This window comes from Protopterus annectens, chromosome 8.part0, assembly GCF_019279795.1.
Source record: "Protopterus annectens isolate FY-2018-M chromosome 8.part0, PAN1.0, whole genome shotgun sequence".
NCBI lineage: Eukaryota > Metazoa > Chordata > Ceratodontiformes > Protopteridae > Protopterus > Protopterus annectens.
This window is the reverse complement of record NC_056741.1, coordinates 1,149,481,554-1,149,507,268: the sequence shown is the minus strand read 5'-3', so window position 1 is coordinate 1,149,507,268 and position 25,715 is coordinate 1,149,481,554.

Below are 25,715 nucleotides of genomic sequence, written 5' to 3'. Positions count from 1 at the left end.
TACAACACCAATGACCAACTCTCTCCCGAAGACAATATGTAATTAAAGTGGGGGGATATGCCCCCCACACCCCAAACTATATATACTAACTCCAGGATCGCATATTAGTGAAGAAAAAGGCATATACCTTTTACTTGCCTTACAGTACTCTACACAGTGGCATACATACTAACTTCAGTTCAGTGAAATGAGTTTTCAGTGATGTGGGAGTTGAAATGAAATTCAGTGAAATGAGATTCCAAACAAAGTTGACCCTAACCCCCCCCCCCCACACACACACATATCTATATCTATATCTATATCTATATATATATATATATATATATATATATATATATATATATATATATATATATACACATACACACATACATACACACACACACACACGCACACACACACACGTTAGCTACATATACCACTAAATATACAAGCTCAATTTCTTAATATAAGTTTAATTTGCATCCGGTGCTTTAGGCTTGGCAATCTCACAGTTAAATTCTGCTTCTGTATAGCTAGTGTCACTTTCCTTTTAGTCAGCATCAGTTTGTTAAAAAGGCATGAAGTCAACTTAAAAAAAAAAATTTAACTGCAGTTAACAATTATAGATGGCCTACTGTTCCCTTAAGAAAAAGGATACTCCAATCTAATGAAATAGATCTTTCAACTGAAACTGGAGACAGAGAAACCAGCCACTACCGAGTTAGCATGTAAGGCCTATCACAGTGACAGAGCAGGCTTATTCGAGCAAGCCTGGTTGCCAAGGGAACAGGTTTGCCTGGTTGCATGTTCCTTTCAGTGCAAACAAACTGGCTAGGGCATAGGAAGAAGCATGTGCTCTCTGTTTTACTTTTTTATGTTCATATATTTTAAGCAAATTACAAGACATACACTACAAGCCAAAGGGAATGCTACTTAAATAAAACTCCCATCTCACTGTACGATGGGTGACTGACCTATGACGGTGGTGTTAGGGGCAGCATAAGTGCAAAGCGATTCATTCATATACAGTGAAAAGAGAAGGAGCAATAAAATATAAACAGAGGTGGGTGGAAAATTATGGAGAAGGGACCAGAAGGCTCATTGACTGCTCAATTTTCAGAAGAAAAAAAATTATGGTTCACTCACTTTGGCACTGGGTGAAGTCTGGGGGTTGACAGATTATAAGTGGGTATGGAAGGTTTTACAATCTCTCAGAAGTAAGCTTTACAGAGCAGAGACTGCTACACCTGCAGAGAAACTGTTTAATATTACCCTAGAGAGTAACAGTGCACAATACTGAAGACAATTTTCTTCGGATGATAACACAAGGGCTTTTTCATTAGATGCTAAGCAAAGTCACAGAATACCCTAAAGTAAAGACCATAGCTTCTTACAATGTGATATTTTACAAAGCAGGCTTCATAAATATTCCAAAGGAAAAGTCTCATCATACAAACTCAGACTTCATGACCAGCATCACCCGAGTGGAATAATGCCTAAATAACCGATACTCTATTCCATGAATTCAGCCCATGAACCTACCTGCAAATAACAACCAGATGCAAAAAAAAAAAATGTTACTCCGTGGAGGGGGAAGGGAAAGCAGAGATGCTTACTATGCAATCGGCATACGGGACTCCCAGCTGTCTAGAATTTTGCAGAATGTCCACATTTTGCCTCATACTTTTGGTCTGTTCCACTTAAAAATTTTTTTTTGGCTAATCATTGAGGACTGAAGGCATTGAATTTCCAACTTCACATCTTTCAGAAAATGCATGCTAATGCAAAAATTGTTATTCTATCAACTTTCCAAGATTATTATTCAAAATCTGTGCCCAATTTTAGGCCTTTGTCTCCTGTTATTTTTGGCTTTGTCCTGAATTCTTGTGCTAAGAGGTTAAGAGGTATAATGCTCAGGAAGACATCAGTGAAGTGCAAACTTACATACTTTGCTCAAGCAGTACTAGGGATACATATAACGTGGGCAGCAGAAACTTAGTGGGTTTGTGGAATGAAAGGGTGATGATGACCAGAACTGTGCATCAACCTGCAAGCACTACCAGGGTGTTCTGTAAAAAGGGCCATCACTTGCCAAACCACAACCACTGAATAAATCACTTGGAAAGACTCAAGCAAAAACAAAGATATGCAGCTCTGGCAAAAGCAGGACATAGAACTTACAGAGGGTGTATACAGGGTGATTAATAAATAGAACAGAACTCAAATAACAGATTGCAAAGGTATTAGAATTTCAGGTTACATAAAACGCTCATAACACAGGAATATTACAAATAAATAAAGTAGTAGTATTCAAAAAAATCTACAGCCTAGCATAAACAGCACACCAAAAACAAGGGGGAAGAAGGGAGAAAGTGGCTACTGCAGCAGTAATCATTCAGACATCTGCTGTTCTAAGTTTACTTACATGCCTGTACTATGTTCACATTGATCACTGCTGCAGTAGCCTTGGCTATATCGGTAGATCACACTAGCTTATTACATCTACGAGGTGGAAGGGGAAGGGTCCAGGAGCCCCTTAAGAATGGTCCTAGCAAAGCCGGATCTAAACCTAGAGAAGGAATCAAGCTTGTAATATGCCTTGTAAACAGAGGACCAAGTTGCTGCTTTTAGAATACTTCTGGCATTCAACCCTTTCCAAAAAGCCGTAGATAAAGCCAAGACCCTGATAGAGAAGGCCTTAATCCTGCCTGGAATAGTTTTGTTGTGGCGAGTACAGCAAAAGGTAAAATACATAATGCAACCATTTGGAAGCAGTCTGTTTTGACACAGGTTGTCCCTTCTTACATTCACAATAAATGAGAAACTGATTTGAAGATCTGATAGACTGAGTTCTGTCAAGTTAGTGCCAAAGTTGTCTGGGGACATTTAAGATGTACAGTAGTTTTTTCTCCTTTATTTTTAGATTCAGGAAAGAAAACAAGGAGATGGATAGTTTCACTTAAAGTAAACTCAGATACCACTTAACGCTTTAAAGGATTATTTCTCAATTAAACCCTGTCTCAGTGGAAAATTAGACAGGGTTGACTCGCCATAATAACTTGCAAGTCAAATACTCTTCTTGCAGAGGTCAGAGCAATCAGAAGTGTTTTCCATGTTAAGAACCTCATGCCAGCCAGATTAACTGGTTCAAATGGAGGAAGTGTTAGCTTCTATAACACAAAGTTATGATCGCAAGGAGGGACCCACCAGTTATTTTGAAGGCCTCTTATGCAAAACCCCATTTCAAAAACATTTTGACATGAGAATGCATTTGAAAGAGGGGGACCCATGGGCAGACATTTTGACATTGATGGAGGAGTAAGAAAGACCACAGGATAGTATTTCAGCAAAGATTGTAAAACCAGAAAACAACAAGCCCTGAACTGGTGCTGGTTATGTTGTTGGCAACAACTAGAAAAACTTTTCCATTTGCTAATATATGATATTCTAGTGGGAGATTGGCATAATGGTTAAGAGGTTTGCCTTACATGCACAATGTGCAAGGTTTGATTCTCACATGTGGTAATTCACTATGCTTAAAATAGCCCACAAGGATACAGTGTTTATAAAAAGTGTACACACCCCTGTTAAAATGCCAGGTTTTTGCGATATAAAAAAATGAGACCAGAATAAATAATTTCAAAACTTTTCCCACCTTTAATACGACCTACTACCTGTACAATTCAATTGAAAAACAAACAAAACTGTTAGGGGGAAAAATATAAAAAATAAAAAACGTATAATAAGCTGGTTGTTTAAGTGTGCACACCCTTAAACTAATACTTTGTTGAAGCACCTTTTGCTTTAATTATAGCACTCAGTCTTCTTGGGTACACACCCGCCATCAATTAAAGAGACTGAGTAACCCCAAATAAAGTTAAGATGTAGTAATAGGATTTTTCTGACATTTACTCAGTTGCCTGCTACAGCAAAAGCCATGGTTCACAGGGAGCTTACAAAGCATCAAAAGGATTTAATTGTTGAAAGGTATCAGTCAGGAGAAGGGTACAAAAACAAAATTCTACAGCATTGGCTATACCATGGAACACAGTGAAGACAGTCATCCAAAAGTGGAGAAAATATGGGACAAGAGTGACGCTGCAAAGAACTGGACGTCTCTCCAAAACTGATGAAAAAGACAAGACGAAAACTGGACAGGGAGGCAGCCAAGAGACTTACAGCAACACTGAAGGAGCTGCAGGAATTTCTGGCAAGTACTCGTTGTGTACTACATGCGACAACAATCTCCCATATTCTCCATATGTCTGGCCTATGGGGTAGGGTTGCAAGACGGAAGCCTTTTCTTACAGAGAAAAACATCCAAGCCAGCTAAAATTTGCAAAAGAATACATAAAGTTTCCCAATAGCATGTGGGAAAATGGGTTATGGTCTGATGAGACCAAGATTGAACTTTTTGTCCACAATTCCAAAAAAAGAAGTTATGTCTTACCATAATGTTCCATCTGTGTTGGTCATCTTCATTCATTACTGATGGGTGTCTGTTCCGTCCTCGGAACCAAGTCGGCCTTATAATAAGCTCGCGCCAGCCAAAACCTTTTGAGCTAAGCTTTACCCATAGTGCCCTTCTCCCAGTTACCTCAGATCGAGTTTGACAGTAGCAAGAAAAGCAGAGACTATATCTGCTCAGGTTCCCTAGAATGACATTGGACCCAGACAATCCCCCAGGAGCCTCTAGGAGGGGGAAGGAGGGTGGAACGTAATGAATGAATGGAAATGAACAACACAGATGGAACGTTATGGTAAGACCCAAATTCTTTATCTGATGTTGCCAATCTTCATTCATTCCTTACTGATGGAACAGAGTCCCTAGCTACCTTATATGTCCTAGGTGGCCCCTATGGAAGAATATTCCTGAGCATTATCGAACCAAAGGAGGCTCTTCCCCCTGGAGACCATATCCAATTTGTAGTGAGAGACAAAGGTATGGGGAGTAGCCCATATTGCAGCTGCACAGATATCGTCCATGGATGCCCTTAAATGAAAAGCTATTTAAGTTGCCTCAGATCTGATGGAATGTGCTTTGATTTTGTCTGGTATAGGGGTTTTTCAATGTTGGTACACAAGTAGTATACAATCTCTTAGCCATTTGGACAGGGTTACTTTAGAGACAGCTTTCCCCAGTTTCAGGCCTGGAAAAGATACAAACAATTGGCTTGATTTGCGGATTTCCTTAGTTCTGTCTAGATAAAATCTGAATTGTCTATTCACATCCAAAAGATGGAGGCAATATTCTCCTTTGTTTGAGAAGTTAGGAAAGAACACAGATAAGGCAGTAGACTGGTTCACTGTGAAATCTGAAACAACTTTGGGTAGGAAAGAAGGATTTTTCCCAAGTGATGCTCTGTCCTTATGAAAGATTATACAAGGATGTTTAATACACAAGGCCTGAAGCTCGGAAATACATCTAGTTGAGGTAATGGCCGCAAGGAATAAGGCTTCCAGGATAAAAAATTTGATATTGCAGGTACCAGCAGGTTCAAAGGGAGGTTGCATTAAAGTTTGAAGAACTAAAGTGAGACTCCATGGTTCGGTGTGTTCCTTAATGGGTGGTCTAATATGAAATATCCCTTTTAGGAAGGTTTTGCAAAGACGATGGGAGATTAAAGATGAGCCCCTGAAACCATTATGGAAATTGGAAATGGCAGCTAAATGGACACAGACGGATGAAGCTGCAGCTCCTGCTTTGAAGAAATCACAAATAATCTAGAACTGTATTAACTGGAGCTGAATAAGGGTCAAGATTTCTTTGCTTGGCCCATAACAAGAATCTTTTCCACTTACTATGGTAAATTTTCCTGGTGGATAGTTTATGCGAAGCCAATATAATGTCACAGACCGGGGAAGAAAGATTATTCAGCCTGGCAATTACTGGAAGTGGAGAAACCAAGCTGTCAGCTTGAGATTGGCTAAGTTCGGCTGAGTCAACCTTTGGTGGTGAGAAATGAAATCCGGAGTTGGATCCAGGATCCATGGTCTGTCTAGTAGGTGAGGCCAAAGAAAGAGGAACCATACTTGGTGGGGCCAATAGGGTGCAATGAGGATCACTTTGCTTTTCCACTGGAGGGCTTTCTTCAGAAATTTTGGGATTAGGGGAAGAGGCGAGTAAGCATACAGAAGCCCTGTGGGCCAATCATGAACCAGAGTGCCCCTTGGGGACTCCCCCTGTGGGGGGATCGGGGCAGAGTAGTCGCTGCACTTATGATTTCTTGGGAAGGCAAAAAGGTCGCAGTAAGGCTAGCCCCAATGGCTGAAGATCTCCACCGTTATGCTTAAGTTGAGGGACCACTCATGAGGCAAAAGGACACATCTGCTCGGTTTGTCCGTAGTCACAATGGAATCCCCGGGAATGTGCATTGCGATCAGAAAGCTGTTGTAAGCTATCGCCCATTGTCACACTCTCATAGCCTCTCAATACAACGGGTAGGACTTGGTTCTCCCTTGTTTGTTGATGTACCAGACAACAGCCATGTTGTCTGATTGGATGACAATAGTTCAAGACAGAAGGACAGAGTGAAAAGCCTGCAACACCAGAAGCACTGCCCTCAGTTCTAGTACACGGATATGCAGGTTCGCCTCTATTAGGTGACCATGTACCTTGGACAGTCATTCCCTAAAAATGCCCCCCCCCCACCCTATCAGGGAAGCGTCCGTGATCACAATGGCTTTGGGTTGAGGAGAGGAAAAAGGATGAGTCCAAAGATCTGCATCTGGCTTCATCCACTACCAAAGGTCTTTTTTGCACTGTTGTGTTATCCACATTTGATAAGATAAAGGGTGATGATTCGGGTAATAGTGGGACAAAAGAAGCCACTGAAGGAGTCTCATGTATAACCTCGCGAATGGGACAATGGTGATAGCTGCAGCCACTGACCCCAGAAGTTGGAGACAGAGTATCACTCGGAGTTGAGCCCTTAGTCTTTGCAATCTGTGATCCGGAAGAGACACTTGTCAAGATTGGGTATTGAATACCGCTCCTATGAAGTCTAAATTCTGAGTAGGGGTTAGCTTGCTTTTCTTCCAATTTACAGAGATCCCAGGATTTTTGTCAATGTGAAGGTGTAGTCTACGGCTTTTTCCAGGAAAAATGCTTGGTGGGGGCAGTGAGGAGCTAATCATCTAATTATGGAAAAGTACAGTTGTGTACACTTACCATAAATGTAGATGCTCGAGTGTATTCATTGTTGCAGTCATCACATTTGGGTTATCTGCCTGCAGGTAGCCCTCAGCCGGCCTGAATACCAGAGTCTTGGGATTTCTGTGTCGGATGCTGTCGCTTCTTCCATGACATCAGGTTGTGAGGGGTATAAAAACATGCAGCTGACGCCATTACATCAGTTTTTCTTGCCCCAGATGTCAGGTGCCCCCACAATAGTAAGCAATTATATGGTGTGGAACACCCCCAGCAAAAAGCAAATACACATAGTATAAGATATGCCAAACCAAAAAAGGATAGGTGAAAGCAAAGACAATCAGGGGGCTGGAGGGAGGGTAACCAGGGCTGCAACAGTGAATACACTCGAACATCTACATTTATGGTAAGTGTACACAACTGTACCATGTTCTTCGTGTTTCACTGTTGCAGTCATCACATTTGGGTTGATTCCCAAACTAAAGAAGAGTGGAGGTAGATTAAGAAGCATTAGGGCTGACAATCAGGCTCTGTAAAACTGCTGTGGCAAATCCAGCTGTGGATTTAGAAAAGATAGGCAAGTGGTAATGCTTGGTGAAAGTGTGTACAGAGCTCCAGGTTGCAGCTTCCAGGATGCCCCTGGTAGGGACTCCTCTGAGAAATGCAGTAGAGGTAGATGTAGCCCTAGTTGAATCTGTTCTTATCCCCTGTGGGGCAGGTTTTCCATGGTGCTTGTAGCAGAAATGGATGCAGTGTGCTATCCATTCGGAGATGGTTTGCTTTGAAATGGCCTTGCCCTCTGCCCCTGCAGCAAAGCTGACTAGCAGCTGGTCATCAGATTTTCTGAGAGGCTTAGTCCTGTCCAAATAGAATCTAAGCTGTCTGCGCATGTCCACAGAATGCAGTATCCTTTCCCCTTTATTCTGAGGATTAGGGAAAAAAGTAGGTAAATGAATGGATTGGTTTAAAGCCACACTAGACACCACCTTGGGCATAAAAGATGGGTTAGTCCAGAGGGAAACCCTGTCCACATGGAAGATAATGAAAGGTTCCACTGCCTTAAGGGCCTGCAGTTCAGACACTCTTCTTGCTGAAGTGATGGCTAGAAGTAAAGCTGTTTTCCGAGAGGAATTTCAACTCTGCTGTAGCAGCTGGTTCAAAGGGGGGGAAGAGTACGTTTTTCCAATACAAAGTTAAGGTCTCAGGCTGGGGTGGGAGCTCTCCTGGGGGGGTCTTAAATTTTTGGCCGCTCTAAGGAACTGTTTTACCAGAGGATGAGAAGAGGGGTGGCTCAGTATTATAATGAGCTGAGATGGCTGAGGCATGAATCTTAACTGAAGAGAAGGATAGGCCCTTGTGGAGCATTTCTGTTAAGTAATCCAGGAACAGTATCTTTTCCACTTTTCTGAATAGGATTTTCTAGTGCTAGGCCTCCTTGCCTCAAGAATGACATCCAGCACTTGCTTACTGAGGGTTGCTCGAGGTGAGCTCAGGGGATTAGCAAGGCTGCAAGGTTAAGGGTTTGAAGCTGAGGGTGCAGAATCTGGCCCGCCTGCTGGGACAGCAGGGAAGGGGTCGAGGCAGGTGCCATGGTTGTAGCACTGTCAGTCTGCGCAAAAGAGGGTACCAGTGCTGGTATGGCCAGTCTGGTGCAATCAGGACTGTCCTTGGCTTGTCCTGTTTGATCTTTAGTAGAACCTTCGAGAGGAGAGGCAGAGGGGGAAAGGCACACACTGAGAGGCTTTCCTAGGTAAAGGACAGGGCATCCACTTTCCAAGCTTGATTGTGGGGAGTTCTGCTGCAGTATTTGTTCAACTGATAGTTCTGAGGGGAGGGCAAACAGGTCCATCTCTGGTATCTCCCCCATCTGTTCCTCAAAAACTTGAATACTTTGGGTTCCAGTTTCCATTCATGTGGACCCATGACATTTCTGCTTAAGTCGTCTGCCAATGAATTTAGTTTGCTGACTGGAATTGAGCTTGTAGGTGCACTTGGTTGCTCAAGGCTGTGTTCCACAGAGCCATGGCTAGTTTGCAGTGTGGGCGTAAATGGGTTCCCCCCTGTTATGTACCACATAACTGTGGTTTTGTCTGTCTTTACCAATAGCTGCCCTGGAAGAATAAGGTCTTTGAAGGCTGTCAGAGCATTCTGTACAGCTAACATTTTTTTGATCGATATGCAGGTGCATCTGCTTTGGGTTCCATTTGCCCTGAATGCACTGCCCTGCCATATGAGCCCCCATGCATAGTCTGATGTGTCTGTTGTTAAGGTTTGGGTGGCAGGGGGTAGAGTGAAAGGGAGTCCATTGTGGTTGCAGGCCTCTGCCCACCAAAGGAACTCTGCCCTTGACAAGGAATGATAGGAATTCTTGTTTCTAGGTCCTGAGAATGTTGACACCATAGACTTTTTAGATACCACTGATGTTTCCTCATATGCAATCTTGCATATGGAATTAACAGAACACAAGAGGCCATGAACCACAGAGCTTACAGTATTTTCCTTGTGGATAGCTGGGTTTTTGTGGCCAGTAGGTTCAAGTAGGTTGTCAAATAAATTTGTTTCTCTTGAGTGAGGAATGCCATCTGGGAAGTTGTGTTCAAGCTTGCTCCCAGGAATACAATCTGTTGGCAGGGTACTGTGATTTCTTTTCGATGATGGTGTACCCCAGTGAAGTTAGTCTCTTTACAAATGCCAGGTGCTGTAATAGCAAGTCCTGACTTGCCACTTGAATCAGGCAATCGTCCAAGTTTGGGTAAAATTGAATACTTCTCTGCCTGCAAAATGCAAAGGCTGGAGCTAGGCACTTTGTGAATACCTTGGGCACAGTAGATAAGCCAAAGAGAAGTGCAGAGAATGTACAGTTGTGTACACTTACCATAAATGTAGATGTTCGAGTGTCTTCACTGTTGCAGTCATCACTGTAGGGTTCTTCCTGCCGGCAGGCAGCCCTCGGTTGGCCAGAATCCCAAAGTCTGGGTCCGGCGTCGGCTGTTCAGTCATGCTCCCTGACGTCAGAGCACCAGGAGTACAACGCTGCCAGCCGACGCCATGTTCTCCAGTTTTTCTTGCCCCAGATGTCAGTTGCCCAAAAGTGAAGGCTAATAGTAAAACAAAAATGTAACATACAACAAACCCCATACCCTGTAGCAAATACACCTCAGAAGAAGGGTGAAGTAGGAAACCACACTAATGAAAGTATAAGAGGGGACAGGAGGGTGGGTAACCCAGACTGCAACAGTGAAGACACTCGAACATCTACATTTATGGTAAGTGTACACAACTGTACTATGTTCATCGTGTTTCACTGTTGCAGTCATCACTGTAGGGTTGAATCCCAAAGCTGAGATAAAGGGTGGTGGTTATAGAGTAGAAGGGGCGGCTAGAAGGCCCTGCAAGACTGCAGAAGCAAAGCCTGCCCTAGACTTAGAGTAAAGAGGGAGATTATAGTGCTTAGAGAAAGTATGCACTGAACTCCAAAGTTGCAGCTTCCAAAATATCTTTGGTAGGTACTCCCCTGAGAAAGGCAGCTGAAGTAGCAGTGGCTCTGGTAGAGTCCTATTTTTTCCTGGGATTTGCTTTCCATGATGAGTAACAAAACCTGATTCCATGAGCAATCCATTTAGAAATGGTCTGTTTTGAAATAGCTTTGCCTTGGGAATTTGTTGCATAAGAAACAAACAGTTGTTCTGTTTTCCTGATATCCTTGGTTCTGTCCAGGTAAAAACGAAGTTGCCTGTATACATCCAAGGAATGCAAGATCCTTTCCCCCTTATTTTATGGATTAGTGAAAAAAGTTGTCAGGTGAATAGTTTGATTTAAAGCCACTTTGGAAACCACTTTAGGCATGAAAGTAGGATTAGTCCTTAAAGACACCCTATCTTGATGAAAAATAATATAAGGTTCAACAGCCATGAGTGCTTGTAACTCCGAGACTCTCCTGGCTGAAGTCAAAGCCAGTAGGATAGCTGTCTTCCATGATAAATACTTAATATCAGAAGTGGCAGCAGGCTCAAAAGGCGGCTGAGTGAGTTTTTCCAGAACATAGTTGAGGTCCCAGGCAGGTATGGGTGGTGTCCTAGGGGGCCTTAAATTCTTTGCTCCTCTGCGATATTGTTTCAGAAGTGGATGCGAAATGATTGGAGGATCTGTATTGTAATGTGCAGAGATAGCTGCGGCATGTATTTTTATGGAGGAGAAGGATAAACCCTTATGTAGCATGTCTGTCAGGTAATGTAAAATCAATGGGATATTAGGAATGAGAGGATCTGAATCCTGAGCATGCATCCAGGTGCAAAATCTCTTCCATTTACCTGCATAAGATTTTCTAGCGCTAGGCCGTCTGGCTTCTAAGATGACATCCATGACCTGTTTGAGAACGGTAGGATTAATCATAGACCCTGAATATGCCAGGCTGTGAGTTTTGATATGAGAGTGCAGAACCTGGCCCTGGTGTTGGGACAAAAGATTTGGAATCTGAGGTAGAATCCAAGGAGGCTCCTGGGATAGATTCATCAGTGCTGAGTACCAAAATTGACAAGGCCAATTTGGGGCCAGTAAAATCATCTTGGGTTTGTCCTGCTTGATCTTTAATAACACCCGTGGAAGAAGAGGTAGTGGAGGAAAGGCATACCCCGAGAGGTTCCTCCAACTGAATGAGAGAGCATCCACTTTCCATGCTAGTTTGTGAAATGTCCTTGTGAAAAAAATCTGTAACTGGTGCTTGAGGGGGGATGCAAACAGATCTATGTCCAGGCAGCCCCAGGCTTCTGTAATTATCTTGAATATTTGGGTGTCTAACATCCACTTGTGTGGGTCTGACAGGTTCCTGCTCAGGCTGTCTGCCAGAATATTTTGTTTCCCTGGTAGGAACTGAGCTTGTAGATCCACTTTGCAAGCTAGAGCTGTGCTCCATAGAGTCATGGCTAGTCTGCAAAGGGGGTAGGAGTGTGAACCCCCTTGCTTGTTTATGTACCACATAACTGTGGTGTTGTCTGTCCATATCAGTAGTTGTCCTGGCTATAGAAGATCCCTGAAAGCCAAGAGGGCATTCTGTACAGCTAACATCTCTTTTAAATTGATATGTAGGTGCTTCTGATCCTCTGTCCAAAAACCTTGCAGGCCTTTCCCCTGCAAGTGGGCTCCCCACGCGTAATCCGAAGCGTCCGTGGTTAACACTTGGCTGGCTGGAGGCAAACTGAAGGCTTTCCCTTTGTTGTGAAGACATGCCATGGTCCACCAATGGAATTCCTTTTGTAGGCAAGGCAAGACAGCAACCTGTGTGTCTAGGCTGTGGCAATGCTGGGACCATACACTTTTTAGGTACCATTGTATTTTTCTCATATGTAGTCTTGCATATGGTATGAGAAGGATGCAGGAGGCCATGTAACCCAAAGCCTGCAGGAATTTCCTTGCAGTTAGCTGAGACATTAACGCCAAGGTTTTGAAAGTTGAAGCCAGCTGTAGTTGTTTTTCAGATGTCAGGAATGCCATATGGGTTGTTGTGTTTAGAAGAGCACCCAGAAAAGTTATCTGTTGTGTGGGTGTCAAATTTGACTTTTTTATATTCACAGTGAATCTCAGGTACTTGAGTAGATTTTGAACAAATTCCAGGTGCTGGAGTAAGGCATCCTTGCTGTCTGCTTGAATGAGGCAGTCGTCCAGATAAGGTAAATTTGAATTCCCTTGAGTCTGCAATAAGCTACTACTGGTGCCAGGCACTTGGTGAAGACCCTGGGCGCAGTAGACAAGCCAAAGGGCAGCACAGAGAATTGGTAATGTTTCGAGCCGGCCTTGAACCTGAGGTATTTTCTGCACTCCTGTCTGATAGGGATGTGTAGGTAAGCCTCCTTTAAATCCAATGTCACCATCCATGCATTTTTGCTCAACATTGGCTGGAGCTGCTGCAAAGTAAGCATCTTGAACTTTGGTATCTCCAGGAAAGTATTTAAGACTGACAGATCCAGGATGGGTCTCCATGAATTTTGTTTTCTGGGAACTAGAAAGGGCCTTGAGTAAAAGCCTTGCCCCATCTCTGATTGTGGAACCAGTTCTATGGCCCTCATAGCCATGAGGGATCCCACCTGGTTTAATGCCTCTGCCCATTGGTGTTTTGGTAGGTCTGGCCATCCGTTTGGTCTTGGCAAGGTATGAAAGTGGAATTTGTAACCTCGTGAAACTACATCCAGAACCCACTTGTCTTGGGTTATGCAAGTCCAATTTTGTTGAAAGAGAGAGAGTTTTCCTCCTAGAGGGGCTTCCAGGAGAGAGGTTCCTGGAGCCATGCAGGGGGAGTCATTGAGCCTGTTTTCTATAAGATTGAGGTCTGTCCTCTCCACCCCTGGGGGTGGAAGCACTCCACTGTCTAGGTCTGTAAGAGGTCTGTGCTTGGGCCCTCCCTCTGGAGCGCCTATATCTACCCCTCTGAGGCCTGTCCGAGCTGGGAAAGGACCAGTTTTTAGTTGGCCAATTTTTGCTAAATCTTGGGGGCTGAACTTGTAAGAAATCCTTAACCGTTTGCATGGATTTTGCCTTATCCTCCATTTTCTTTATCACCTCTTCAGCCTTAGACCCAAACAAAACATTATGCTGAACAGGAGTAACAAACTTGTTCAGAACACAGATCTAAAATTGGCCTCCAGTCCCCTGCCTTTTTTGGCACTAAAAATAATCCTGAGTAGAATCCAGATCCTATTTGGTCTGGTGGGACTGTTTGGATGACTCTTTTTTGACACAGTTTATTTATCTCTATGGCTGCTGATTCCCTTTGACTGGGTGGAATGTCGGGAATGTTTTTGTGGATTGAGAAAGAGTTCAGTGGGTTTTGTAGCCTCTGGTGATTATCCTCTGCATCCAAGAATCTGTGGTTATGCAATGCCAGGCTATTTGGTGCAGGAAAAACGTCCCCCCACTGCTTCCAGAGGAAAGCAATTGGGCCACTCTTCAGGAGCACTGATAGGACTGTCCAAAAAAAGAATCTCTGGACCCCTGATTACGCGGTCCTCCTCTGCCTCTGTAGGGGCATCTTCCACTAGAGTTACCCCCTCTGCCTCTGGGGGAGAACTCGCCATGTGTGTCACGAAAAGGACCCTAAGACTTTTTGAGCCACATTTTCCCACTGCGCTGGTTCCTTCAATAAGGATGCTGGGGGGGTGGGGGTGGGGGGAGGGACGTACACCTAGGGCAAACAGGGTTTTTCCGTCCTTCTCACACCTGGCTAACATGTCCTTCACTTTAGGGCCAAATAGGGATGATAGTTCCACAGGAGTGTTAAGGAAGGAAGACTTAAAGGGGTCTGAGAAATCACAGAGGCGCATCCAGGCACGGCATCTCATGATTATGCCTGAACCCGCAGTTCTAGCTGCCCATTCAGTTACATATGATATTAACCACATGGATGAGTTAGATATGGATTCCAGGGTTGCTAGCTGTGAGGCAACCTTGTCGCATTCCTCATCAGACACTTGTCCTGCTAAGGTTCCAGAGAGTTCAGAGACTAGATCTCTTTGGAGCCTAGTGAAAAGTGCCAGGTAGTTCAAGGACCTAATAACGAAGGTCGATGACGCAAGCACTCGCTTCCTTAGTTTGTCCATTGCCCAGGACTCCCTGTTAGGTGAGTGGACCATATGGCTCAACTCTGCAAGCTCTTTTTCCGTGGCTGCAGCCACCACCATGGCGTCCACTGGGAGACCCTTAGACCAGTGCGAATTATCTTCCAGGGGTGATAACATTTTTTCTGGTCTCTCTGGGATAGATTCAATGGTGTCAGGATTCTTCCAAGCCCTCTGCACTATGAGCTGTATCAGTTTGTCTGTAGGTCGGGACACTCAAGAGGTAGAGGGTCGAGCACGAAAAGCTGGCAGGAAGACCAACTCCTCAGACGAAGGATTGGTGGACTTTAAATCACCCCTCTGTATTAGGATTTCAAGGATGTCTCCAAAGGAGACCTCTTCAGGGGATGACCGTGGGGACCCTTCCTCTTCATCGAAGTCCATGTCCTCAGTGAGAGACTCCTCGGGGGAGTCAATGTGCTTCCTTTTGCATGATTTCTTCTTAGGTCCTTCTTCAGGGGGAGTTTCTATAGGGGACTCAGAAGAAGGGGCACCCTGCAATAGGGTCTCCTGAGGCTCTTGTGCTCGATGTCCCATAACGGTGGCTTGTGTCAGTTGTGGTGGAGAGGGAAAAGTAAATGGGTAGTCCAACGTTGACAGTTTGCCAGCAGTGGCAAGTGCCCTCTCCATCGCCTGGAATGCAGGCTCACCTGAGGGATGATGGCAGCCCAGAACAGAGAACAACAACCTCAGAACCGGGGTCACACCCCACGCCAGTGGACCCGTCCCCAGGGATGGAGTCTCAAGAGAAGCTGAACCGAAGGCCAAAGGGATGACTCCGAAACCATGGTTAGATCCACCAGTGGGACCGTAGTCATGGGTACCGTAATGGACGTTGGTTCCAGGGTCTTAGATGCCTGCTCTAAGGTCGAAAAAGGAGAGTAAGCCGGAATCCTTGGAGAAGTACCCCCAACTGCCAAAGGAATGGGGGTTTTGGATGGAGTAGTTATCCCTCTAGCCATAAGCAACTGATCAACAAGACGCACCACATCAAGTTCAGAGTGGCTCCTGGTTGATCTAATAGAAATTTCTGATGGTGACCCAGAAAAGGATCCACCTTTAGAGAATATCGGGTCCAAGGTTCCAATGGCAACAAAGTCTGTTTTTCTGGGCTAGGAAAGGCTGTAGACGGTGCTGTGGTTGGTGCTGACATTAAATCACTAGATGGCACCAAGGGAGATAAAATCTGTAGATGCATACACGGTGTGGTAGTACTTGGTGCCGAAATGTTAATCGGTGCTGACGGCACAACTTTAGCAGTTGGTACCATAGCAGGTACTGTAACAGTCATTGCCAGTGCAGTAGTCACTTTCAAATGCTTAGTCTTTAGTTCCTCTGACTTTTCACCAGGTGAAGAAGGAACTGAGCGTGATCTCTTTTTATGTGATTTGCTTAGAGAGGGTGAACCCTCAGCTGCAGAGATAGCCTCTGAAAAAGACTGTTTTAGAAGGCCTTTCAGGATGAGTTTGTTTCATCACTCATTGAGGGTTCTAGAACTGAACCCAGGACAAATATCACAGGGATGATGAGCAGATAAATGAGATACATTTAAGCAATATACACAAGATGTGTCTATATCAGAATTCGGCATTTTGTGACCACACTAGTCACACTGTTTAAAATCAGATGCTCCCTTTTTTTTCTGACATGTAAGATAGATAAAAGCTTTTTTTTTTTAAAGAACTAGAGGAAGGAGGGGAAATGCCAACAATGGTAATAGAGGGAGAGGAGATACCAACAATGGCATAAGAAAAGGTACCTTAAAAAGGTAAGAAAAGCAGTAAAGGAAGTAGAAGAGACTGTCCAAGAAAGAGGGTAAACTAGCAACTAAAAAGGAAGTTGAAAGGGTTTTCAAAAGTTAGACATTTTTAATTATTTACCTAAGCTTAGTCGAGAGCTGGCTTCACACAGCTTTGCAGCAATGCGGCAAATTAGATAACTGGGAGAAGAGCACTATGGGAAAAGCTTAGCTCGAGAGTTTTTGGGTGCCGCGAGCATGGTATAAGGCCGACTCGGTTTTGAGGACGGAACTGACACCCATCAGTAATGAATGAATGAAGATTAACAACTTCAGATGGTATGTTTGGCGCAAAAACAACACTTCGCATCACCAAAAGAACACCATCTCCACGGTGAAGCATGGTGGTGGCAGTATCATGCTTTGGAGTTGGTTTTCTTCAGCTGGAACTGGGACTTTAGTCAAGGTGGAGGGAATTATACAACAGTAGAACCAAAAGAAGCCCTGGACATAAACTGAATGCTCAGCTTATAACGACACACACAGGTAAGATGGCCCAACAAAGTAGCAGCCGCACAGCTGTCATCCACAGGTACTCTAGAGCAAAACGCTGTAGAAGTAGCTACAGCTCAAGCTGAATGGCCTTCTAGGCTTTTATGAAAGATTCTTGCCTCTTAGAGAATACGCAAACACAATACAATCTGACAACTGCTTGGGTAAAGTTACTTTAGACACAGGTGAACAGAGCCTGGATTTTGAAAAGGAAACAATTGGTTAGATTTTCTAAAGAATTTGGTGCAGTCAAGATAAAACCGTAGCTGCCTATGCATGTCAAAACAATGCAGAAGGCAGTCACCTTTGCTGGAGGAATTGGGAAAGAACATTGGAAGATGAATGGAACTGTGAAGGTTATTCGCTGAAGCTACCATAGGTAAAAAGGGAGGAGTTGTGCAGAGAGACACACTGTCCTTACGAAAAAACAAATTAGGTGGAGAAGAATAAAGTGATTGCAATTCTGAAACCCTTTTGGTTGAGGTAATCACCACCAAAAAAACAAAGTTTTCCAGGACAAATGCTTCATATCCAAGGAGGCTGAAGGTTCAAAGGGGGCCAGTCAAAACCTGAAGAACAAAGGGTATATCCCAGGAAGGCACCAAATCCCGTACTGGAGGACGAAGAAAAGCACCCTTGAAAAAGGTCCTGGAAATCTTAAGAAAAGCCAAGGACATGTCACCTCTGCCAATATGAAAGCTTGAAATGGCTGCTAACTAAACCTTGATAGTAGAAAAGCTGGAGCCTGAACTGAACAGCTCAACTAGAAAATCAAAAACCAACTCCAAGGGGGCAATGAAGGGATCGAGTCCCTGAGCATCCACCCACAAAACTAATCTTCTCCATTAATTGTTGTACACTTTCCTAGTGGAGTCTCGCTGAGAGGATGACAATATATGAACAACTGCCTACAAACCCCTGGGATTCCTGGCCATCAAAGGAACTGGAAGAACCAGACAGATCAGCTTGAGGTACTGAAGATTGGGTGGATCCAGCCCAAGGAGGGTGTTTCAGAACAAGCCACAGGAAGGGAAACCACACTTGATGAGGTCAAAATTGGGCAATGAGGATCACAGAAGCTCTGCAATGATCTGCTCTCTGAAGAAACTTCACTACGAGGGGAAATGGGGGATAAGCGTGAAGGAGACCCGGAGGCCAAGCAAATGTCAGAGCATCCCTGGGTGCCTGTGTCGGAGGGGAACAAGGGCATAATAACTGTCACACACGGTGTTGGACAGGGGCACAAACAGGTCGCAACACAGAGTGCTTCAGTGCTAAAAAATCCAAGCCTCTACCTCCGGATTCAGGGACCACTCATGGGACAAAAGAATGTTTGTACTGAGACTGTCTGCTAGAATGCTGGACTTCTCCAGGATATGTGTTGTCACCAGAAACCAATGACAGCAGATCGTTCCACTGCCAGACCTTCATAGCCTCTCGATAAAGAGGGCAAGAATGCATTCCTGTCTGTTGATGCATTACTGAAATGTTGTTCATCTGAATCGCTATCGCACCCTTGAGGAGAATGGCCTGAAAACCTTGCAATGCTAGGAAGACCACACTCATCTCCACAGCAGTGATGTGAATGTGAGCCTCTGTGGAAGACCAGGATCCTTGAACAGTCCTCCCTTTCAAATGCACGCCCCCCCAACCCAGAAGGGAGGCATCCATGGTGACCGCGGCCGAAGGACAACGAATTACAAAAGGTCCTTCCCGTAGTACTTACAGAGACTGTAACCACTACTGAATCAGTTTGTGACGCACACTTATCAGCCGAATCAGGAAATCCAAAGGATGGATAAGGAGTGACCACTGTAGAACCATTGTCCATTGCAGTGTCCGCATATGATACCCGGCCAGAGGAACTAGACTTACTGACGCTGCCATTGCAAACACTGACAAGGCCTGAGCTCAAAGACTGGGAACTCTGGAGGATGGGAACTTGGCGATCTGATGGACTGTGTCCACATAACACCCTATGAACTCTGACTTGTGCAGGCTGAAGGCTCAATTTGGGGTAGTTTACTGTGATCCTAATTTTTCACATAGTTGGATCAAGGAGTCCCTGGCCACTATCAACAAAGCCTTCATGGGGGCAGTGAGGAGCAAATCAAGGTAAGAAAACTCTGAAAACCCTGCAGCCAGAGGCCAGGCTGCAACCACCGCCATGCATCTGGTAAACACTGTTGGGGGGGGGGGGTAATTGGCTCCCAGCATAGCAAAGGAATCTCCACGAATGCCAATTTATCAAACCCTTTCTCTCATGAGGCCTGTCTGGGGGGGGGGGGGGGTGTGTGCAAGAACTGTTCAGCTTCTGAGGTATTGGTTCTACTGTATCAGGCTCCTTCCACGCCTTCCAAGATGCCAGATCTAAGATAGCATCCCGAGAGGGCACCATCCAGGGTGTGGATGGGTCTACATCAAAGGCCTCCAGGAAGATGGACTCCTCCAGAGAGAGAGATGTTAGTGGTCCAGCCCCCACAATGGCAAAGCAGCTTCAACAACTCGTCAAAAGAGGAGTCATCATTGGGGAACTGGGGGAACCCTATCCTTCCTCGATGTCTGTATCCTCGGTGAAGGATTCTTCCTGAGAATCCAAGTGATTCCTCTTGTACTGCCTCTTCCCTGAAGCTTTCTACTCCAACAAAGCAGGAGAAGGGGAAGAGTAGGGTAACCCCTCCAAGGGGGCAGACTACAGGCCCATTGATGCAGGCTGTCCAGGAGCAGCCTGAGGACTGGTCCATGGCACAGATGGAAAATGGGAGACTAGCTGGAAATATTCGACACTTCTCTCTGACCAAGAAAATCCTCTCTACAACATCGAAGGCCAAGGCAGGCCTCCCTGATCTGATGGCCCCAGAACCTGAAGGCACTGAAGACAACCCCAAACCTGAAGGCACAGTGCCCAGAAAACAATGCTGAGACCAGAGCCAAGGTATCTAATGCTGAGGCTCTGAAGGTGGGTGACGAACCAGAGACCAGTACCATCAACCCCAAAACTCAGGCCCTTGGAGCTGTGGTGTTGAGACTGATCGGCCCAGAACAGTTTGGACTCAATTCTACTAAGGAACATAACAGATCCGAAGCATACTAGGCTGCTGGATCTGATCCAGAGGGTAGAAACTCCACTGGTTCCGAAGAACTTGGATCTAAGGGGGCCAAGGGAGGAAATCCGAAAGACAGAACCAAGGGTCCCAGAGTCTGTGTCAGACCCAAGGGGATGTGGACTAATTGCATCTGTGCCTGCAAAAAGGATTGCATCAGCTGCTTCAGTTCTGATTGACACTGCTCACTGACCTGGATGTCCAGACAGACACTGAAGATGACTTCTAAGGTCGGTGCGAAGACTAACCCACATGCAGGATCTGAGTCGGAGAGGCTCAGAGCCAAGGTGGAGAAAGGCAGGACTCTTGTGAGCAAGGAAGAGTACCCAGGGAAAGGGGGGGGAAACTACTCTACCCAAAGGTGTCCTTTTAATCAGAAATGGACTGGGAATACTTGTAACTGATGAAGTTTTCTTTGAGGCTTTGGTGCCGAATGTGATTCAAGCCGGTGCCAAGGAACTCAGGAAGACAGAAAGCTGAGAGACCTTAAACCCAGAGAACCCAAGGGAGCCATCCCTGAGGTGGAAGCAGAGAACCTTCTGCTCTCCCTATGGGAGTGCCTGTTGTCTCTCACCAATCTTCTCAGACCTGGTCTTGGAATCCAGGGGAGAAGCCTCAGAACTGACAGAAGGGCTAGAATGCAAAAGACCCTTAAGGGAGAGTTTAGCCTTGCACTCATTCAAGGCCCAAGAACCAAAGCTCTTTCAAATATAACACTAAGAGTCTAAGGGTTCTGTTCTCAAGCAATACACACACTTACTAAAGCAAGCATCTTGAGAGGGCAGTTTTTTTTTTTGAAACACCTTTATTGAATCATCACTTGTGACACAGGCAAATTTACATTTATACAAAAGTAATCAAATTGTACTAAATTAACTTTAACAAACATTATACTTAACAGATACTGATATATACCATATAACCTAAGCAACATTACATAAATTATTCAATTCCTGTCCCTTTTTTTAAAGAAACATCTTTATTAAACCATCACTTATGGCATCAGCAAACATACATTTATATAAATGAAAATGGACCACACCAACACAATCCTAGTTGCAAGCATTTTACATCACAAACCATATTGACACGTTCCCAGTTGCAAATATTATACAGCTCTTATAATTTACCCAATCATTTTCAGTCAAACATTACATAGCTTATTTAAGTCCTGCCTTCTTTTAAACCTCATTTCTCCCCTGTATGTATTGTTCCCACAATTCCCATTTTTTTCCTTTGTAGTTTGCTCCTACCCTTTTGTAAAGATCACAGTTACGGTTGTTTTATCTCTGTTACTATATTAAGTACTTATAATATAATTGGTTTAGACTTTGATTTCCATTTTCTAGTAATTGCTTTTTTGGCAGATACCATAATTACACACAAGGCCTTACCATGTCTAGGCAATTCCAATTCTGTATCATAGCTCAGAAAAATCATCTCCCTAGTCACACCAATCCACCCACCCAACATCTCTGACACTGCATCTTGCAGGGAATCCTTAAAGTCCGCCAACCCACCACACTACCAAAAATATGTTCTCAAGTACCTCTTCTTTCTTCCCTGTCACACCTCCAACATTTGCTGTCTACCTTAGGAAAAATTCTCTGGAGTCTACATGGGTATAAAAATATCTATGTAAACATTTCTAAGCAAAAATCCTAAATCTTCTAGATTTTGCTGCATATCTGGCAGACATACATATATCCTCCCATTGTTTCTTTGTGAACTACTCATCCAATCTGCTTGATTCTTATAGTTATCATGCAATATTTTATATGCTCTACTAATTATTCCTGTTTTAATGGCAGCTTTTGCTCTAGATTCTGCTAAAAACTCTACTAGTGCTGGTCTTTTGTTTAAGACCCCGTATTTATTTCACTTTGCCTATACTCTTATATCAGTCCTTGACAGGGAAGGCAATCCTCTAACCTGCAGTCCAAATAAATTCTTGGCCTCTTCCCATTCTATTACCTTTCCCTCTCTGGTTATTTGCTCCAAATACCTTGGTTCCTTTTTTCAGTTTTCTCCAATAAATTCTAGCCCCCTCTTGCCTGTTGTCTCATTCCCTAATTGCAAGTCATCCCTATCAGCAGAATCTTTCCCCATTCCCATGCTGGCTTAGTTCTTACAATACTTTCTGCTACTTTATGGATACAATATTTTGCATTACTTTTTGAGCCGGTGGAACCAACTCTCGAGCTTTTAGAGTGGCCGAGTCAGAGCCGAGGTCGGCTCCGAACCCATCCAGCAAGAATGAAGGTGAGATTGACAACTTAACATACAATATTTTGCATTACTTTTTTTTCTCATTAAAAGCCTGCATCCAAAATTCCAATCTCTCAAAGGCCTGCACCCAAAATCTCAGTCTCTCCTTGTTTATTGAGCTTCCCCTGTTTCAGCATCATTCCTTTCTACTTAAAAGTATAGTTTTTCTGCTTGTGCTATGTATAGAAGCCTTAACTGTGTAGCTTTAAAATGCCCCTTCAAATTGGATAATCCCAATCTGCTCTGTTCTACTGGAAAAATCAGTTTATCCCACTTGACTCTTGCCATCTTCCCCTCTAGATTAAGTCCTTCAGCTCTTAACTGCTATCCACAACTTCTCCTCTGGCTGATAAAAATATGCCTGACCTGTGTATAAGACTAAAGGGACTACAAACATTTTGACTGCTTGTACCTTACTATCCATACAACAAAGCTTCCATTTTCTGAGCTTTTGTATTATATTTTGTTTAGTCTCTACCCACATATCCTTAGCTGCCACACCAGAATAGTTTTTAATCCATACTCCTAAATATTTATTTTTATCACGTCCCCATAAATATGGATATTGCTGAACCAATTTGTGTATGGGTACATAATTTACCACAATTGCTTTTTGTTTTAGCTTCATTAATTTTGTACCCCGAAAAGATATGAAACTGTCTCAAAATGTTCCACAACACTATAATGTCTCTTTCTGGTTTTGTCAGGTATAAAATAATATCATTTGCAAACAGAGACCGCTTTTCTTGACTACCATACCAATTATATCCTTGAATTTCCGAGTCCCTTATTTTCTTTACCAGCGGTTCTAAATATAATGCAAATAAAGGGGAAATAAGACACCCCTGCATGGCTCCTCTGCTCAAGCAGAAATTATCAGAGAGGACCCCACCCACTTTAACTTTCACCTCTGATCCTTCATATATCCTCCTAATCAACCTTATAATTTTTTCACAAAATGCAAATGCTTTCATTGCCTTGCTCAAAGTCCCAGCTTACTGTCAAATGATTTCTCTGCATCAAGACCCACCAACAGCAGTGGTATCTTCCTTACATTCTGTTTCCCTCTGGATCATCAGTGTTCTGATAATGTTGTCAAATGTTTGCCTCCCCTCCACAAAACCCCACTGATCCATATCTATCAATTTTGGTATTACTTTTGCCATTCCTTTGGCTATTATAGACATGAACATTTTATAATCATGGTTTAGTACTGAAATGGGCCTGTATGAAGCTGGGTCTAATGGATCTTTACCCTCTTTAGGTATTACAACTACCACTGCTTTCTTCCAAGATGTTGGCACTTCTCCTCCTCTTAAAATACTGTTAAATAAAACCTTCCAGATATGTATCAGTCTTTTCCCTCCTAGCTTCTAAACTTCCACAGAAATGCCATCTAGTCCTGGGGACTTTCCTGTAGATTGGTTATACATCACAATTTTCATCTCCTCCTATCCTAACCATTAGTAACTGAGCCTCATCTACCTCTAACCTTGGCATACTTAATTATTCCATAAACATTTCCATTTGTATACTTTCTTGATTTCCCATATTTCTTTGCTTTATACAGACTTTCATAGAATTTCCAAAATATTTCTAATACCTCTACAGCATCTCTTATTGCCTTCATTGTTATAGGCTCCCTAAACTTGGCGACAGCCCTTTCTACTTTCTGTTGCTTGAGTTGTTGTGCTAAAAGTTTTTGTGCTCTACTTTTATTATCAAAAACAGTTGCCTAACAGCAATCTTTCTAAACTCATGCACATTATCGAGGTAATCTTTTATGTTCGGCTTAGCATTCTGCAGTTGATCCTCTTCTTGTTCTGTGAGATTCAACCTATTCTGCAATACTTTAACATTTGTCAGTCCCACTAAATACTTCTTGTTACTTTTTAACCATAGCGCCCTTTCTTTTATTTCCACCCTGTTATTAAACTCCACCTTAATTTTATCCCACTCAATAGCTATATTTTCATAAGACATTTCTATCCTCTAAAATAGCTCCTGAATGATCTTCACTGCCCATTCCTTAAATTCATCTCCTTTCAACAGATTGGTTGGAAAGCGCCAGTGTCTCATTTTTATTTCATTACTCTGTGTTTTTATTTTAGTTATTACTGGCGCATGATCTGAAATAGTTATTAGGTATGCATCAAGACTTCAATTAAATCCCTATGTTCCTGTGAAATTTAAATTCTGTCTACCCTAACCCAGTTTTTATATCTTGGGGAATAATATGTAAACTCACTCCAAACTTCTGTTTCTGAATTCATATCTTCCATGCCAAATATTTTCATATATTTCTTCAAAAATCTACCCTCCTTTGTTATACTTTCCTTTCTGGCCCCTCCAGACACATCTTCACTGTTGCAAATCACATTCCAGTCCCCACCTATAAGTAATATTCCTTAATGAAAACTGATTTATCCCAGAATTTTCTTAAGCTCCATTATAGCAGTTTTAGGTGGAATATAAATACATGCCAGTGTAATCCTCCTCCCCTTGCCAGTAGCCCCTTAGCACTACAGATCTGCTACTATTATCTTTTTTATCCTCTTCCATCACTATTGGAGCAATTAATACAAGTGCTCCTCGTTTCCTTTGTTCCAGGTATTCTGCTGAATAACCATCGTGAAAACCTTTCTTCATCAATCTCACATGTTCAGTTCTTTCTAAATGCGTCTCCAGTAACATAGCTATTTGCATTCTATATTTTTAATGCAGTTCACTACTCTTTCTTTTTATTTATTTTTATTTATTTTACATTTGTTTACCAGGAGTGTCCACTAGGCCGGCGAGAGCCCATTTTCAGTGGAGGCCTGGGGAGAAAAGCTCCAACTAGACATTTATTAAACAAATAATCAAAAAAAGAAGTTATGTACCTACCATAACGTTCCATGTTAGTTGTCCTTCATCTCGCCTTCCTTCTTGCTGGATGGGTCCAGAGCTGATCCTCGGTTCTTACTCTGCCACTTTCTATAGCTCGAGAGCTCTTTACTGGCTCGAGGCTACCCCTTATCCCTGAATGCCTAGCGTCAGCTACCCAGATCTCGTTTGAGATAGCTCACACTAGACATAATCATATAAGATAATCCATTATTATTAAACCTGGATATACAGTAAATTGTCATGGTTTGCTTGGGAAGCAACTAATAACAAAACAAGTTAGCCAGTGAAACCATTGAAAAAACTCCTCTCAATCCTCGTGGAAAGGGGAAGGAGGGAGGGACGCAAGAAGGAAGGCGAGATGAAGGACAACTAACATGGAACGTTATGGTAGGTACATAACTTCTTTATGTTAAGTTGTCCAATCT